At 46.0% G+C, this 10,567-nt stretch overlaps 1 non-coding gene across 1 annotated transcript; it reads right to left on the bottom strand.

Annotated features, from left to right (window-relative positions):
• Window positions 1-603: 603 nt before the first annotated feature.
• TRNAI-UAU lies at window positions 604-697 on the bottom strand. The gene is made up of 2 exons: window positions 660-697; window positions 604-639 (listed from the first exon to the last, which is right to left on the bottom strand). It is a non-coding gene; the product is annotated as a tRNA-Ile (tRNA).
• Between the last annotated feature and the right edge of the window lie 9,870 nt (window positions 698-10,567).

Below are 10,567 nucleotides of genomic sequence, written 5' to 3'. Positions count from 1 at the left end.
GGGTTAATGACAGTGGGGGGGGAGGGTTGATGACGACGGCGGGGGGGCGGCGGTAGGGGGGGTTAAAATGTGCCCCCTCACTGTAGCCCCTGCCCCCTCTACCGCCAAACCTCAGATATGCCCCTGGGGCAAAGGAGGAAAAAAATCATGCAGCTGAAGTGGATCTGTACAATATAAGCATCAAAAACAGGCTAAGTAGAGCAGCACTGAACAGCAGTAGAAAAAAACAAACAAACATCAAAGGTCTTGGTTAGGCAGATCATTTAGCAGCATGTCTGCCAGCCAGGAGGCTCTGCCATTCAGTTAAGGAGGAGCATACAGTTAAACCAGGTCGGGCAGGTTCAGCAAATGTCAGTGGGTAGATTTCGATAGTCCATATCCAATCAATTAAGGAGTTGTACAAATGAAAGCCAGACAGAGCTGTACAATGAAAACAAGGCACATTGCAACCAAGGTACTCAAAACAGGTGCAGGTCGGGCAACAGCTGGAATTCAGCAGGATCAGCGAGAACCAGCGCATCTGGATTTTACCTAGTTGCCACAGGCATCTTAGTCGAAAGAAGAGAAATTGAAAACAAAAAAAAAACCAGAAAAAACATCTTGTGCTCCAGGTGAGGCTCGAACTCACAACCTCGGCATTGCTCTGCTGTGTACTGCTGTATAAGTACCGCGCGCTAACCGATTGCGCCACTGGAGCCCTGACTCCATTCCGAGAACGCTTTATCAACTTTTCTGAGCCGGGGGACAACGAAAGTGCTTTTGCAACGTTTTAATTGGTCTAAACCCAACAAAAAAAAAGGCATGAGTTTCCCCCTCCCCCCCCCCTTTAATCAGAATGTCGATAATGCACAAATAAAGACTGGCGGTCAGGAGTCACGTTACGCCCCCCCCCCCGATGCAGGGCAACGGGCCGGATTGCGGGGGGAGGGGATTGTTCTCCACTCGAGGAAGGAGGATTTTTAATGACACCCCCCCCTCCCTTGACTCCACGGCAGGCACCGCCCCACTTCTGTCTGCCCAATCCACAAGCGAGCTTTCTTACTTTCATTTTCTGAGCTCCGTTTCTGTTCTTTGTCTGCATTACCTGTGTTTTGGGTTTTTTTTTCTTTTGATTAAAGTTGCAAAGAAAATAAGATACCTTTTTTATTGGACATAACTTAATACATTTCTTGATTAGCTTTCGAAGGTTGCCCTTCTTCCTCAGATCGGAAATAAGCAAATGTGCTAGCTGACAGTGTATATAAGTGAAAACATTCAAGCATTACTATGACAGTAAAATAGATACTATTGGAGATTCTACATGGAATGTTGCTACTATTGGCGATTCTACATGGAATGTTGCTATTCCACTAGCAACATTCCATGTAGAAGGCTGCGCAGGCTTCTGTTTCTGTGAGTCTGATGTCCTGCAGGACGTCCTGCGCGGCCACATTGGTGATCCGCAAGGGCCGACTTCTACATGGAATGTTGCTAGTGGAATAGCAACATTCCATGTAGAATCTATAGAAATCAAACAAAATAAAACATGGAAAAGAAAATAAGATGATACCTTTTTTATTGGACATAACTTAATACATTTCTTGATTAGCTTTCGAAGGTTGCCCTTCTTCGTCAGATCGGAAATAAGCAAATGTGTTAGTTGATAGTATATATAAGTGAAGCTTCAAAGCATTAATGATTAAAGTTGCAGATGTTTTTTAATGGAATGCATTTGTAACTAGCTCCAAGTCCCCGGGATCTGCAGGGGGGGGGGGGGAGAGCGCTGGAGCGGTGTCACGTTCAGTCCAACTTGAGGTGGGGGGGGGGGACAACGCGGAGCCTGGGACTGTGTGAGACGAAATGTTTGAGAAAAAAACATTTTTATTTTTTTTTTTTAAGAAAGGGGAAGGTGGAAGAAATAGTCCAGTTCCAGACTGGAGATTAATTTTGGATCAGTCCTGGATTGCAGACCACCCTCCATCTGGGTGCATTATGGAACTTACAGCATTGATTTCACGTGGGGCAGGATCGGGCACTACAAATCCCACACTGCTTTGGGATGGAAGTAACTGGGTAACTTGGCATCTCTGGGGTGGGGAAGGAAGTGTTCTCACTCAGCCTTTGGGGAAAAAGAAAGGATTCATTCCTGCTTGGTACTGGCACGTTGCAAGTTTCACCTAGCTCTGAGTGTGCCAGCTCAGCTGCCTAGTGAACTGAGATCTCCAAACTTTAGCTTCTCCATGAGTGCATTCCTTCAAAAGGGTGGTAAATAAATGCTATTAAATAAATTTAAAAAAAAACAAAAACCTTTGCATTGGTTTCTGCTCTTTCAACTTCCCTTCCACTGCCAGAGTACAGAGAGCAATAGATAGGGTGTTTGGTGGCTACATCCTGCCCTGTGGCCACATTCCTCTGGCATCATCATCATTTCCATCTGTCACTCAGCTCCACTTCAAATTCTGGTGCCTTTCCTGGTCCTTGAGCCCAAATCCAGTGCCCTTGAGCTTGTTTCCCAGAGACTGCCACTGGCCCTGCTGCCACAGTCGGTGATGTTTTTTGTCAGCAGCTTTAGGTACTTTCTTCCAGTTACTTCTTAAATTCCTACTACATCTTCCTCTCCTTTTAAGCCAATTTTTTTCCCTCAGACCCCCCCCCCCCCCCCAATCTCTTTCTCTCTGGCCTCTTCTCCAGTGTTGTACAGTAACGAAATAAAAGTAACATACTTAACTAAACATTTCAGTACTTTTGAGTACATGAAGACTGAGCACTTTTACTTGTAACGGAGTGTTATCTGCACCAATTTTAAGTACTTTTTACTTTGTTACATTTCAGTTTCACAAGTAATATGGCAGCTGAAGAGCTCCATTTTCTTCCCCCCCCCCCCCTCCTCCTCCTCCTCCTCCTCCTCACATGGCTCTGAGGCACGGGTGTAGCAGCGGGCCCACCCAGTCTGACTGATCACCACCAATCAGGTGCCTGTTATGGTTGCTGGTTACCCTACACAGCTGCAGTGGGTTGCACTGGCATGTGCACTTGCACATGCAAGAGGAAGCTTCCAGTGAGCCACCCGTGCCCCCCCCCCCCAGTGCATTGTAGCTGAAGTTGTTGTTTGCTGCCGCTCCTTTAGGAGACCGCACGCACCTCCAGACACAGTGAGCCAGTCCCATGGGGAACCAGCGAAGAAACTTGCAGTTACATAAGTACATAAGCATCGCCATGCTGGGACAGACCAAGGGTCCATCGAGCCCAGCACCCTGTCTCCGACAGCGGCCAAAAGAGCAAACAATTTGTCCCACCCATCCCAGAAATAGAGGATTTTTCCCACGTCCATTTAATAACATTCTATGGCCTTTTCCTCCAGGAAGCCGTCCAACCCTTTTTAAAATTCTGCTAAGTCAACCACCTTAACCACTTTTTCCGGCAACAAATTCCAGAGTCTAACTACGCGTTGAGTGAAGAAAAATTTCCTCCGATTCGTTCTAAATTTATTATGCTGCAGCTTCATCGCATGCCCCCTTGTCCTAGTATTTTTGAAAAGCGTAAACAGACGCTCCACATCGACCCTTTCCATTCCACTCATCTTATAGACCTCTATCATATCTCCCCTCAGCCGCCTTTTCTCCAAGCTGAAGAGCCCCAGCCTCTTCAGCCTTTCCTCATAGAGAAGTCGTCCCATCCCCTGTATCATCTTTGTCGCCCTTCTCTGCACCTTTTCTAATTCCACTATATCTTTTTTGAGGTGCGGCGACCAGAATTGCACACAATACTCAAGGCGCTGTGTCGGGTATTAGAAGAATAAAGTTTGTTCACATTATAGTTCGTCTCCTGGTGTTTTTTTGGAAGAGCCTTGCTGGTCACACTACTCCTCTCCACTCGTATTCTCGTACGTAGTGGACCTAAGTCTTCCGCTTCTGCGGCTTTTTCTTCCTTTACATTTAATGTTGGCCTGCTTCTGAGTGGGGATGGGGTGGGGGATTGGGAAGAGCAGGATAGATGCCAAAGCTTGCATGTAATCGGTGTACATTTCTTCCCACATATATTTCCATAAGCATTACAAAACCACCGTGTGGTGTCTGTTTCTTTTTATCGAAGGGAATATTCTTTATGTTGTTGCCTGGGTGTGTTTAGAAAAAATATTTAGTTTTGAATGTATTAATTGGAATATGCCAGATTTTGGAAATGTGTATCTCTCCTACCCTTACTCAACATCTGGTATCTTTAGTTTCTGTTTTTCTATTATTGCTGTACATTGTGAGAAGGAAGAGGGTGTCCTACCCTGGTTAGGCCCCTAGAGGGCGCTGTTCCCCTAAAATGTCCAGGGAGAAGGGCTAGGTGAGTCACTAAAGGGAGCCAGTAAGGGGTGTATAGCTGGAGGTCGCTAGGACCGAGGAGAATCCTGGGGATAGAAACAGGTGCAGCAGGTTATGGGCTGGGTCCTGTTTGGCCATTAACCACTTAATACCCCACCTGAGTGGTGAGGGAGAGAGGAGAGCTAGCAGCTGAAGAAGAGAGCTGGTAACTGAAGCAGGAGGATCCCCATGAGAAGTACTGGCTGAACCCTTTGGACTGGTGGTGAACTGTGTGCAAAGCAAGGAAGCTGGCTGGGGTAAGAAGGCCCTAGAGTGTCAGGTATAAGAACTGTGTGTTACAAGGAAGGACTGGGTGTCCATGTTACAAGGAAGGACTGAGTGTCCAGGTGCTTAAGCTGGAAGATTGAACTGAGTAAGAAGAAAATGTTTAAGCTGGAAGAACTGTTTAAGCTTATGAAAGTGTTTTAAGCTAAAAGAAGTGTACCCCAGAGGCGGGAATAAAGATTTGTATGAGAAAAATCCTGTTGATGAGACCTGAATATGTTTGCCTTTTTGAGAAACAGGTCACCCCGAGTAAAAAGGGGTAGTAGACTAATTTGCATAAAATCTGCATACTGAGAATCAGCTCACCCTGAGTGAAAGAGGGACCTGGGATCCTGAGGTGGGAGCTTCATCTTCACAATAGCCTCATCATTTTTACAACATGTATCTTTATTTCATCATTTTTTGTTGTTTTTTTTACCCGAGAAGATTTCTCTTGGTATTATGGCTAACATTATCCTACTCTATTCTCCCTGTAAATGGAGGCACAAAGATATATATTTGCTTGCTGCCACAGTTTGGACATTTGAGGTCTTTTTCCTCATTGTTTTTAGTGGAAAAAAAGCGTGACCTTCTGTATATGGGCGGTAGTAGAACATGGTTCCAGGTCGGTTTCCACCGGACAGTTTTCACCCACCAATTCCCATCTGGACAATTCCTACTGAACCAATTCCCACCACACCAGGGAGAACAATTCCTACCCTTAACCCCCAAAATACAAAACACACTAGGTCAAGTAATCTCCCTCCCTTTCCTCTTCCAGATTGTTTGGGACGCTAGTACCCTCTCCCCCCCTTGACAATATCCTTTTCCCCTTCTAGACACGCAGTTCGTGTGGGGAGGGGGAAAACTAGGTTTCAACCTAATTCAGCCCTTCAAAATGACACACTGATTACGATTTATAACAAATTACCAGTCTACCTATGAAAAGTTATTCCATTATTATCTGTCCTCTGTGTACATCCGTATGCTGCTGTAACATAGTAAATGACGGCAGATAAAGACCTGAGCGGTTCATCCAGTCTGCCCAACAGGATAAAACTCATTTTACAACTTCCTTGTTCCAGACGCTGTTCGGTGCTCCCATTCTCGATCTAACCTCCTTGTTCTGTACGACGTTGTATGCTGCTCCTAAGCTACGGCTGGAAAAAAAAACCATCTCCAGGAATATGGGACCTGGTGCATGGAAGAAGCTACGGTCAGTAAAAGAAAGGCTAGGGAGGATGGACTGGGGGAGAAAAAGTCCTTGGTGAGAATTGTCCCCCTTAAGTGGGAATTGTGCTGGGGGGAATTGGTGGGTGGAAACTGTCCGGATGGGAACTTGCTGGATACCGTAGAACATGTATAAGTCGTTGGTGAGGCCCCACCTGGAGTATTGTGTTCAGTTTTGCAGGCCATATCTTGCAAAGGATGTAAAAAGAATTGAAGTGGTGCAAAGAAAAGCTACGAGGATGGTATGGGATTTGCGTTACAAGACGTATGAGAGACTTGCTGACCTGAACATGTATACCCTGGAGGAAAGGAGAAACAGGGGTGATATGATACAGACATTCAAATATTTGAAAGGTATTAATCCGCAAACAAACCTTTTCCGGAGATGGGAAGGCGACAGAACTAGAGGGCATGAAATGAGATTGAAGGGGAGCAAACTAAAAAAAAAATGTCAGGAAGTATTTTTTCACGGAGAGAGTAGTGGATGCTTGGAATGCTCTCCCACGGGAGGTGGTGGAGAGGAAAACGGTAACGGAATTCAAACATGCGTGGGATAAACATAAAGGAATCCTGTTCAGAAGGAAAGGATCCTCAGGAGCTTAATCGAGATTGGATAGCAGAGCCGGAAGGCGGGGATAGTGCAGGGCAGACTTACAGTGGTGGAAATAAGTATTTGATCCCTTGCTGATTTTGTAAGTTTGCCCACTGACAAAGACATGAGCAGCCCATAATTGAAGGGTAGGTTATTGGTAACAGTGAGAGATAGCACATCACAAATTAAATCCGGAAAATCACATTGTGGAAAGTATATGAATTTATTTGCATTCTGCAGAGGGAAATAAGTATTTAATCCCTCTGGCAAACAAGACCTAATACTTGGTGGCAAAACCCTTGTTGGCAAGCACAGCGGTCAGACGTCTTCTGTAGTTGATGATGAGGTTTGCACACATGTCAGGAGGAATTTTGGTCCACTCCTCTTTGCAGATCATCTCTAAATCATTAAGAGTTCTGGGCTGTCGCTTGGCAACTCGCAGCTTCAGCTCCCTCCATAAGTTTTCAATGGGATTAAGGTCTGGTGACTGGCTAGGCCACTCCATGACCCTAATGTGCTTCTTCCTGAGCCACTCCTTTGTTGCCTTGGCTGTATGTTTTGGGTCATTGTCGTGCTGGAAGACCCAGCCACGACCCATTTTTAAGGCCCTGGCGGAGGGAAGGAGGTTGTCACTCAGAATTGTACGGTACATGGCCCCATCCATTCTCCCATTGATGCGGTGAAGTAGTCCTGTGCCCTTAGCAGAGAAACACCCCCAAAACATAACATTTCCACCTCCATGCTTGACAGTGGGGACGGTGTTCTTTGGGTCATAGGCAGCATTTCTCTTCCTCCAAACACGGCGAGTTGAGTTCATGCCAAAGAGCTCAATTTTTGTCTCATCTGACCACAGCACCTTCTCCCAATCACTCTCGGCATCATCCAGGTGTTCACTGGCAAACTTCAGACGGGCCGTCACATGTGCCTTCCGGAGCAGGGGGACCTTGCGGGCACTGCAGGATTGCAATCCGTTATGTCGTAATGTGTTACCAATGGTTTTCGTGGTGACAGTGGTCCCAGCTGCCTTGAGATTATTGACAAGTTCCCCCCTTGTAGTTGTAGGCTGATTTCTAACCTTCCTCATGATCAAGGATACCCCACGAGGTGAGATTTTGCGTGGAGCCCCAGATCTTTGTCGATTGACAGTCATTTTGTACTTCTTCCATTTTCTTACTATGGCACCAACAGTTGTCTCCTTCTCGCCCAGCGTCTTACTGATGGTTTTGTAGCCCATTCCAGCCTTGTGCAGGTGTATGATCTTGTCCCTGACATCCTTAGACAGCTCCTTGCTCTTGGCCATTTTGTAGAGGTTAGAGTCTGACTGATTCACTGAGTCTGTGGACAGGTGTCTTTCATACAGGTGACCATTGCCGACAGCTGTCTGTCATGCAGGTAACGAGTTGATTTGGAGCATCTACCTGGTCTGTAGGGGCCAGATCTCTTACTGGTTGGTGGGGGATCAAATACTTATTTCCCTCTGCAGAATGCAAATAAATTCATATACTTTCCACAATGTGATTTTCCGGATTTAATTTGTGATGTGCTATCTCTCACTGTTACCAATAACCTACCCTTCAATTATGGGCTGCTCATGTCTTTGTCAGTGGGCAAACTTACAAAATCAGCAAGGGATCAAATACTTATTTCCACCACTGTATATGGTCTGTGCCAGAGCCAGTGGTGGGAGGCGGGACTGGAGGTTGGGAGGCAGGGATAGCGCTGGGCAGACTTGTACGGTCTGTGCCAGAGCCGGTGGTGGGAGGCGGGGATAGTGCTGGGCAGACTTCTACGGTCTGTGCCCTGAAAATTACAGATACAAATCAAGGTAAGGTATACACAAAAATTAGCACATTTGAGTTTATCTTGTTGGGCAGACAGGATGGACCATGCAGGTCTTTTTCTGCCGTCATCTACTATGTTACTATCCAGCTTATAATCGAAAAGAAAAACGCCTATATTTCGACCCAAATCGGGAGATGGGCGTTTTTCTCGCAAAGGCGCCCAAATCGGTATAATCGAAAGCCGATTTTGGGCGTTTCCAACTGCACTCCGTCGCGGAAACAAATAAAGTTGATGGGGGCGTGTCAGAGGCATAGTGGAGGCGGGACTGGGGCGTGGTTATTAGCTGAGGAGAGATGGGCGTCTTTAGCTGATAATCGAAAAAAAAAAAGGCGTTTTGACTGCGATTTTGGGTCACTTTTTTTGGACCCTTTTTTCTCACAAACAAGTCCCATAAAAGTGCCCCAACTGCCCAGATGACCACTGGAGGGAATCGGGGATGACCTCCCCGGACTCCCCCAGTGGTCACTAACCCCCTTCCACCAAAAAAAAACCCCACTTTAAAATCTTTTTTTCCAGCCTGTATGCCAGCCTCAAATGCTGTACCCACCTCCATGACAGCAGAATATGTTCGATCCTGTCACAGCCTTTCCCTGGGTCAGATGTGGCTCTCGGGTGCACTACAGGGTCACATCAGCATTGCATTGTGGTGGGTGTAGGGTATTGGGCTCCGTGATTTCATTAGCTTGTGTTACAGTCTCACGATATTGGTAGTTGGTAGGCTCTTCTCCCATGGTGCTTTTCCCCCTGCCTACTGGGTCAGAGTGTGCCCTGTTGTGTTTCCTGTTGTAGTCCATGCGGTAGTGGCCATTTTTGTTAGCCAGTTTTAGTTCCCTTTCCTGTGTTAGCCACGTTAGAGAACTTAGTTCTTACCTTGAATGTGGCTGAAAGAGGGCATTGTACAGCATTCTGCCAGCTCTGACCTACTGCTAATCTCACTACCAGGGAGACTCGTTGCCAGTGGGGCACAACCTCTGCAGTTAACTGTGAGTAAACGTGCTTATTCCAATAAAGGACGTTTTCGGAGAGATTAGTCTTCAGTTCTCAACTGGTGTGCCAATGTTATATAGCAGCAACAAGTCCTAGAGGCCTGCGTGTATGCAGGTCCCTGGAGCACTTTTAGTGGGTACCGCAGTGCACTTCAGCCAGGTGGACCCAGACCCATCCCCCCTCCTACCTGTAACACTTGTGCTGGTAAATGGGAGGCCTCCAAAACCCACTGTACCCACATGTAGGTGCCCCCTTCACCCCTAAGAGCTATGGTAGTGTTGTACATTTGTGGGTAGTGGGTTTTGGGGGAGGGGGGTTGGGTGCTCAGCACCCGTGGTAAGGGAGCTATGCATGTGGGAGTGTTGTCTGAAGTCCACCACACTGACCTCTAGGGTGCCCAGTTGGTGTCCTGGCATGTCAGGGGGGAGTGAGTGTACTACGAATCCTGGCCCCTCCCACGACCAAATGGCTCGGATTAGGACGTTTTTGAGCTGGGTGTTTTTAGTTTCCATTATCGCTAAAAAAACCAAACGGCCATTTTTTTAAAAATACGGTTCGGCCCGCCCCTTCACGGACCCGTTCTCGGAGATAAACGCCCATGGAGATGCGTTTGCGTTCGATTATGCCCCTCGCACGTATCCTAATAATAAATAAATATATAAATATATCTCCTCAGCTTCAAGTTGCAATTGTATAAGAAAGCTTGCTGAACGTTATCCTACAGTATTATTGACTAATTGTATAAACGCCATTTTACATGCATATATTGGCATATGACCTTATAAAATTACCTCTCACGTGTCTGGGGGGAAATGATTAGCAAATTACCCTCTTAGCAGGATTTAACATTTAAAAAAGATCTTTTTTTTTTCAAGGTTTCATATTTTTATTAGTTTTCAATACAGTACAAACAATCGGCAACAATTGTGCAACATGAATCACGAACTGGTGGACCAAGCCAGTAATAAAGAGAGGAGAAGAGAGAGGAAGGAAGGAAAAAAAAAACCCAAAACTTACATGCAAATGCCATACACAGTCAAAGAGAAACAACAGCTAGTGATATTAAGCACAACATATTGCCTGTTGACTTTTAAAACAAGATGCCAATGTCAGAAATCATATGGTGGAAGAGAAGGAAATTACTCCATAATAACCTCGTGAGTACGAAACAGAGTATACTGTGACAACTAGTTCTAATTCACTTGTTTATTAGATTGTAAGGTCTTTGAGCAGGGACTGGCTCTCTTTGTTAAATTGTACAGCGCTGCGTAACCCTAGTAGCGCTCTAGAAATGTTAAGGAGGAGTGGCCTAGTGGTTAGGGTG

Source organism: Microcaecilia unicolor, chromosome 3, assembly GCF_901765095.1.
Source record: "Microcaecilia unicolor chromosome 3, aMicUni1.1, whole genome shotgun sequence".
Lineage (NCBI taxonomy): Eukaryota > Metazoa > Chordata > Amphibia > Gymnophiona > Siphonopidae > Microcaecilia > Microcaecilia unicolor.
The sequence above is the reverse complement of the archived record's forward strand: the minus strand, read 5'-3'. Positions and strand labels throughout refer to the sequence as shown.